The 8,767-nt window shown below is 36.0% G+C and overlaps 1 long non-coding RNA gene across 1 annotated transcript; it reads left to right on the top strand.

The window, feature by feature from the left end:
- Window positions 1–1,449: 1,449 nt before the first annotated feature.
- LOC135321870 (uncharacterized) lies at window positions 1,450–8,348 on the top strand. The gene is made up of 3 exons (XR_010382054.1): window positions 1,450–2,024; window positions 2,825–2,904; window positions 8,055–8,348. It is a non-coding gene; the product is annotated as an uncharacterized LOC135321870 (long non-coding RNA).
- Window positions 8,349–8,767: the final 419 nt, after the last annotated feature.

The following is an 8,767-nucleotide window of genomic DNA, read 5'->3' on the forward strand; positions in this document are numbered from 1 at the left end:
GGGACCATTTATGTTTTGAAATCCAATATTTTTTAATCTTTTCAATTTTATAGATGGCTTAATAGGCACAATGAAGACTGATTTTAATACGCTGCTTATTGAACTAGTTGGGACCAAAATCCAGTGTTTAATCATATCACACTGATTCATTACCTGGGTCATCCTCAGTAACTTGTTTTTGCTTAAGAAGAGGGAGACATGGATGAATATTGGGTCGATGATGAGTGTCTGCAATGGAAAACTCAGAACCCAAAGATAAGTCACTCTTGTCATACTTTATCATAGTAAGCCTTATATTTTTGCCAGTATTTTAAGATTTTTTTCATTTAATGCATGCTCTAATAACCCAATTGTCCAATTACAGCCAAGCAAACATCTGATGCAGAGATAGCTGAGAAAACGTCTGTACTGATTAGACAAAGTTGGCACTGCTCTTTCCTCCCTTACTCCTACCTTAAACATATGTATGGCAGCTAGCACTAGAGTAGCTCTCTTATGACTATGATGCAAGACAGCATCTCTTCCAGCATTCTGGAATGGAAGAAGAGATGTCTTATAAGTAAGTAATCCTCCTATTTATTTAAACTATGATAATGCAAGTTTTTATTGTTGCTGTTATTATTTGGAGCCTCATATTTCTCACTGACAAGTAACAAATTCTACTGAGTTTTTATTTTTCCAAAGGGAAACTATCCTCTGATAAGATATTCTTGAGTTATCAATGCCTTTTATACTGGCAAGTGATGTGTAAGAAAAGAAAAAGTCATGTATGTTTTTATACCTCCCTTTGTTTTGAACCAAAACTTAGAATGAATATATTAATGCTTTGAATGTTAAATGAGTTTATGAATATGATATACTAATAGTTTTAAATACTTTCTGTCACCCAGAATCCATCATACATGCTGGGGATTTATTATTGCAGTCAAGGGGGTAAGGTAGAGTCTAGTGAGGAATAGTGTGAGATATAATAATTAGTCCATCAGTGCTTTAACTGGTGAATTAGAACCGCAAAATCTTCCTCACTGCATTGTCTTTGCCCCTTACGTGGGTATTCCTAATCACATATATATTGACTATATAATTAAGCTTTTCATATTCACTCTTTCATTACATATTACTGGTCAGACTTTTTTTTAATCTATTGCAGGTAACTGCAGTGGGAGTCAGGAAAAGTTTGTAACTTCTCTTGGCCAAGTCTGCCATACTATAAACCCTTAAAATTCTAACATTTATGCATTACTATATCGTCTCTTAAAAAGAGTTCCTCAAGCACATTTCAAATAAGAACATCTCCAGCACTTACTAAGCTAACTGTATTTCCACCCCACATTAATCTTTGATTAATCTGTAACAGGTAAATCATTTTATTTCTTCAGGCACCGATTCTGATGTGGACAGTTCCCCATAATCTACACACCTTTGCTAGTACAGACTCCAAACAAAAATAATACAGCAGTAATGAAGATTAACTGTAAGTAATTGCCGTGAAACTGACTGACTGAGGCTAAAGGAAGACAGATGATTCATATTTAACTTATTTATCTGGTACCGACTTCCTGTTCTAACTAATCATGCAGAGGCATATGGTTATGAATATTCAGAAGTTTTTTTAATGGCTTAATAATCTTTCTTCCTTTGTTTCTAGGAACAGACATCGCAACACACACTGAAATAGAGGCTCGCACGTGTCGGAAGCAGATAAAGTAATATATCATGTGCTGATCTCCCATCGCACCACAAAGGTGGGCCAGCCATCAAAGGAAAAGCACCACTCCCATCTGCATTTTAATGCAGAAAGAACACAGAGCTGGCTTAGCCTGGACTCTTTGGATTAAAGAAAAATTTCGACTTCACTGCGAGCCACCACACGCAAGAGCATGTCACAGAACTATTCAGAAATAGATAGTCAGTTAGCTCCGAGTGTCCCAGCACGGCGCGTCTGCTCGCTGCTTTCCCCTGAGGAGAAGGAAGTTCACCTGGAGTGAAGAGCAAGATGCTGGTTTTGCTTCACGTCTGACAAGGTGATGCTTGTGTTGTTTACGCTCCCTCTTCCTCTCAGACTCCCCTTTTGCCCTTCGTCTGCTTTGTGCCCTGGGACCCTGACCTCCCTGGACTATGTCACTTGAGCTTCCTTGACCTCTGATTTCCAGCTGAGTTTGGCCCATGGGAGGCACTATGGGGAACTGGGAGACAGGAGGAGATGGAGATATTTACTTCCCACACTCCTTTACTGATATTCACAGGTCCTCCGGGGTGATCTCTCTTTCATGGCTCAACACTTTTCCCTCCGCTGAACCTAAGGGTAATAATTGCTAGCTTCTGTTGCTCGTCCCTGGGTGCATCACCTTTTTTTTGTGGTTTAATCTTACTTGAAAACTCTATAAAAGTTACCTTAATTTTAGAACCAGTATATCAGTGAGCAAACTCAAAGGTTTATCCAAATAGCCCACAGAAAACAAACATCAAGATGCTGATAAGATACAGCGTACAGATTCTCAGGTAAGGAAGATTAGAGGTAGTAAATTACTGCTCTTCTGAAGGCAAAAGTATGATCTGCAGGCAAGTCGGTTTGGACCTTTTTTTTTTTCCATTTTATGATACACCACATTCACATAGTCAATTCAGAGCTATGCACAATATAAGGCTAATGACTGCATGAAGTAAGAATCTCTTCTTTCCTATCCTGCTTATTAAGAAAGCATATTATAAAGCAAGCGTGTGAGAATAAGGTCGTTATAAGTAAATCTTGAAACTGTGCAACTGTAAAGAAAATTATTTGCAAATTTTTTAGTAGTAACCCATAATTTGCAACATACCGCAGATTCACCTATGCCGCAGTCAAGAACAGCTTTCATGAAACCAGAGTGGAAAGATACTTCTTTCAGAATCCTCTATCAGGGGGTAAGTGACAAATTTTCCTACTTCTTCTTCTATTGGTTATAGTAGTCCAGCACTTTATGAGTGAGTAATATGAACTGAGTGACTAGAAGCATGTGTGATAGTTCAAAGAGTTTTGAAAAATCTATGTTGAGATTTAGTTTACCTGCAATGAAACTATGCATATTGTTAGCTATTAATGTTTAACGAAAGGAATCTAGAGGTGACTAGCCAAAAAAACATACTTCCTGTTGTTAAAAACTTCTTAAGTATCTATTATAACATTCTTTCACTGCCTAATTGTCATCAAGCATGACTAAGGCCTACTTCAGAGTGAAATACGTATTGTACTGAGATGATCAACAAAAATTAATACCCACACAGAAAGAGACTGACAACAGAGAATCCAAAGCATAGTCTGAACACTCTACGGATGGATTCTGGTTCTCAGTTAAGGGAAAAAAAATCATAGAATCCCATTAGTATTATCTTTGTATAAGCATTTATGAATATGTCAGGGTACTGTGATTTCCAGAAAAGTAAGAAATATATGGTTGAATATGAAACATAAATATTTTGTAGGAGTTTATTCATTAACATTTATTTATATCCTTAAAAGGTTCATAGATAGCTCCAGGTAACTATACAGATTTATACACATTTTTCTCCTACAAACTTAAATTTCACCATCTGTTGATTTATTAGCAAAACCACTGCATAATACAGCTTCAACATCTTCAACAACAGGAGACACTCTAGAGACATTTGATATGACTGGCTCTCTAAGTCATTCTTATAAAAGGGAATACTTTTATATAAACAGCTTTGTAGAGTACTCATAGTTTTAGAATTTCTTGTTCCTTGCTTCCACTTGAGAAAAAAACAAATATTTTAAGGGAAAATAAGTTGGACTGAACATTTGTTTTTTCCCTGTTTTCCTCACTATAACAGGTAAAAGGTACTATATGGACAGTTTTAGGATCTGGCTTGTGCACTGTCTGAGCTGCTACGTTAGAGTCAGGATTTGTAAGACCAAATTCAATTCCCATCTTCCTTCTCATGCACCAGACTTCTGGTCAACATCATACAAGCAAAGGAATGGCAGAATTGAGAGCACTGGCAAATCCTAAAAAAGATTTAATAGCCAGCATCATCTATGTTCAGAATAAAAGGAGCTAAAGTATGAATGTTTATTAGCTCCAGATAACTGCTTTGCCAATGTCAACCAGTAAAATTCTCCCACCATACCCGGGATTCAATGACTCTAGAATACTGTCCAGAAGTCTGGATTTTTGGCAATCACCTTGGATGATACAATACAGGGTTCAAAGGCAATACTCTGAAAAACACGGCCACGGGGAATAAAAAGGTATAATTTTGAATTTCCCATTAGTCATTTGCTTGTCATTCATACCTCTTTTTAAATCTAGTTCTTAAATTATTTAATTTAAAAAGGCATCCTGTTTAGGAGAAATGGGATGTTACTAAGAGATTTAAGGATGTGATAACCTGGTTCTTAGAACTGTTGCTAACTGATGATACTTAATTCCAAGATAACTACCAGTGAACACAGTGTAATAAGGTAGCACCAGTGTGCACCAGAATCAGGGAAAGAAAATTTTGTATCCCACAAGTTAGATAGATATATTCTTAAAACGAGATACAGGAACCCCAAAGAAGTATCCTTGCATGCTCCAGGTAAACACTGCAGTCAGCACTGTTCCTAACCTAAGTGGTCCCTCAGAAGAGAGCGCAGCAATGACACTTCAAACACCCCTCCCCACACACTGTCCCTGTGCTGCCTTCTTAAGGGCAGAGTTCCTCCAGGCAGTCACTAACTAGCCACGTATGTAAGTGGGAGACGCTGACTCCGTGGGTGCCACTTTTCACCGAGGTGTGTCTTTCAGTCCTAAAGGGATCACGAACACAGTATTTTCAGGTAGTTTATTATTCTCTTGGTTTTAAGTACAGTTTATCAGGATGTGGAGGAGGAAGAATGGAACTCAATCATTTTATAAAAAAGAAAACCCCAAAATAGAGATAAATGTCTGTATCTATATGTATGTATCGTGATGCTGAGAGGCAGCAGGTGGTGTGTTCAACTGCTTTCAGTATTACCATAGAAAACCGAGGTCATCTGACAAGCATCAGTGGGTAGTTTGGGCTGAACAATATTTATGAGCTCTGTGGGGCGTGAGTAGTAAGATCAATACAGCAAAAAGTAGGAGTTGACAGATTTCCAAGCTTCATTCTGCTACCATTTCTGTGTTTGGACTCAAATTGAATTGAACATTTGTTCAAATGCTGCTGGAAGAAGATATTTAAAATCCCATTTTCTCTTCTACTTAAAAGTTCCTGGCCTTTACTATTAATGATCAGACCATCTACACACTTTTAATGTATGCAGGTTTTATATCATTTTTTGCATGAGGATTCTTTTTGAAATACATTTGTTCCTTGCTAATTTTCCCCTGTTATTAAAGAGACCTTGAGATGTGGGTACTTTCTATTCACACTTCAACAAAAGCTGAGCAGCTCCATGTTGTCTGATTGTTTCATAAAAACCACAAAGCATAGGTGGTTCATTTCCCTTAAGAAGCTGAACTATAGTGAAGGATTTCACCTAAACTTGGCTTAAGAAAGTTACAAGACTCTCATTCCATCAGCAACTACTTTCTGGCAACATTGTTCAGACCAAGTAAAGGAAGTTAAAAATAAAAGCTGTACCTTACTGATCAGTCCTTTCATGATGCACATTTAGCTATAGTTAACACTGGGACTTACTGCTCAAAAATAAAACCCTACATAGAGGGCTGGGCCATATGTACGGTGAAGGTGCTAAGCCTCATTTTGTAGTTATGTAAAGAAAGTAAAATGGCTTTACCTCTACCCTGCCATAATATCCCACCAGTTCTTACACTTGAGCCATCTTCCCTAAAGTTAAAGAACACAGATGGTAGACGTGAAACGTAACTTATGCCAGGATCACCCAATTCTCCCTACTGTGAGTCATCAATTAGACTGGGAACCAGCGAAGGTGAATTCTGATGGACAGACTAGCTGGAGGAAGAATGATGGAGCCACTAACGGTCAGAAGCTGGTGGAGGGCAGGCATAAATGGTACACCAGCACAATATTATTTGTTGCATGACAGACAATACAAGGGCACTGATGGTGAGGCTAGGATTGAGTGGAGAAAGGCTCCAAGAAAGAACAAAGTAAGAGATGGACTCAAAATTGAATATTTTCAAGTATGATGGAGAATTTTGTAGGCAGAATGTAGGCTTGTAATAAAAAATATATTAGGTACAAAAAGCTGATACAAATGAAAATACACAATATGATCTCGTATTTGTGTAAAAGAATCATAAATCAAACTGTCAGGAGACCTTTGACCTACTGGAATGATAAAAACTAACTGGATAAAGACGTCTGTCTCCCTTGCATTTAAAATAGAAATACATAGAGAAATTTAAGCATTCAGCTTTTTTCTGAATATCTTTTTGATTTTGATCCCACTATTTAGAGATCTACTGCTGCTGCAAAGACAATGAGAGTACTGGCTCTCCAGAGCACTGCCTGATTCTGAATCATAATCCAGATCCCAAGAGATTTTTCAGGCTCTTGAAAGCTTTTTATCTCTGTTTTTTCCTGACACTGAAGAATCTTCTGTGTTACTGTAGGGCCAGATCATTTGTGCTCAGGGTTCTTAACTTTAAACCCTCGAGACCCTCTTCGCCTCTCCTCCCAATTTTTCATATTTCCTAAATGAATCTCTATTCCATACATCAAAAATTTTACATAGGTGTTGAGTCAGTTATTCAGTCTCTCTCTATAGAAACAGATGATGTAGGTATAGACATCTATACAAATACATCTATACAAATAGATATGATAAATATATTTGTGATAGATGTAAGATAAATAATATCAAGTGTTATAAAGATACAAGGCAGTGAGAACTAGTATAGGGAGAAATGCAAATTGGTATAAGACTTTGGAAAATAACTTGTCATTACTTTGTAAGGTAGAAAATGCAAATATCTTACCAATTATTCTTTCTTCTTTTAGGCATTTACACTTTGGAGAAACTCTAGCATCAGTGTACCAAAACACATGATAAACAAATCTTTGTAACAGAAAAGTTGGAAACAAACCAAATGTGCAATGCAAGGAGAATGTATAATAAATTAACATACAGTTCATTCATTCCCAAAGCTGCATCGAAATATGATTATTTTTATCAATAATGTTCCTTGATAAAATGAAGTCAACAGACTAAAACTAAAAACCAAAGATTATTTTATATGGGGATACTTGTCTATATTTTATAACTATGTTTTCTGTTTTTAAGAAAGAGAGTGATAAACGTATGATCAGGGAAGGACACAGTTTTTCCACAGGGTTCTGTTTTTTAAGCTGTGTAGTGAGTATATGTAGCCATTTGATTATTTTGAAATAGTCAAAAATAGATAGAAACATTTATGTAAAGGATAAACAGATTTAGGATGTTATAGTCAAAAAGTATTTTCAGTTGTATCAGGAATTTCTGTGCCTTAAACTGGGAAAAAAATACTACATAATGTGAATAATAACGCATTTGAATGGAAGATTGGTACTAATAACAGAGAAAATACCAAATATTGCTTATATCTTCTGAGATTACATAGTAAATGTTTACCATGTACCAGAATTATAATAACTTTATATATGTTAACTATTATCCTCTTTCCATCACCACAAAATAAGTATTTGGCTTTGGAGTAATTAGTCATGAGGCAATAGACAACAGACTAAATATCACACTCTTAATCACTGAGTTTTAACCTTAGTTCTGGTCACTAGCTATGGGACTTGTCATACTTCTACTTTGTACCTGAGTTTATTATTTTTTAAATTGATAATACTGATTGGTGCTACTGTGAGGAGTAAAATAAAAATCTCAAAAAGAATTAATATTTAATAATTTCCATGCATCAGGTGCTATACTGAGCCCTTTATATAAATTAATAGAAATAACAACATAATGGCCTTATCAGTTTCCTGGATGATTCTACTCATGCTTTAGTCCATTTGTTGTTAATGACCTTAAGAACTAACTATAGAAAAACTCAAAGTTGATAATCACCTGGTTTGAATGTCTCCTATTTCTAACCTATAATTTTGCTTTTTAGTTGAGAAAAAAACCATTGAATTGCTATTCTAATGGTCAAAAAAGGAAAAGCAAGGAAGATCTTGAAGAAAGAACTATCAGAAAGATCACATCCGTATTCCTGAAATAATTACACAATCTGATTAAATGCCAAGCTGAATTGGACTTGCAATATTTTAGAAAAAAGAAGATTGTTGTGGAGGCCAGCTTAAGGTCTAAATATTCACTGCATCAGAAAATAGGCATCTTAATCTCAGACATGATTTTAGGTATGTCCTTTTGTAACAAAGAGACCTAAGGTCAAGTTCAAACAGGATTAGACATGTGTAAAAATTTCCACTTCATGTGATTTTGTTTCCTCAGTTGAGTACACTGACTGCCAAGTATCTTCTTTATTTAGGATGGGCCTTGGAAGACATTTCAATATGACTTTCTGGAGGTTTCAAATTGAGTAAACTATACTTGAAAGAATACATATAATTGTAATTTTATCACAAGCAGAATTTTCTTAAGTTCCCAGTTCAAAGTCAGTGCATTTTGCCACCTATTAAAAATAAAAAGAAAAGAAAAAAAATGGAGGAATGACTCTACCTGATTTCAAGACTTCAATAATCAACATAGTATGGACTTCTCTACAAACAGATCAACAGACTAGAGAGCCCAGAAATACACACCTATAAATGCAGCTAACTGACCTTTGACAAGGAAGCAAAAGCAATGTGATGGAGCAAATAT

The sequence above is a fragment of the Camelus dromedarius genome, chromosome 8 (assembly GCF_036321535.1).
Source record: "Camelus dromedarius isolate mCamDro1 chromosome 8, mCamDro1.pat, whole genome shotgun sequence".
Taxonomy (NCBI): Eukaryota; Metazoa; Chordata; class Mammalia; order Artiodactyla; family Camelidae; genus Camelus; species Camelus dromedarius.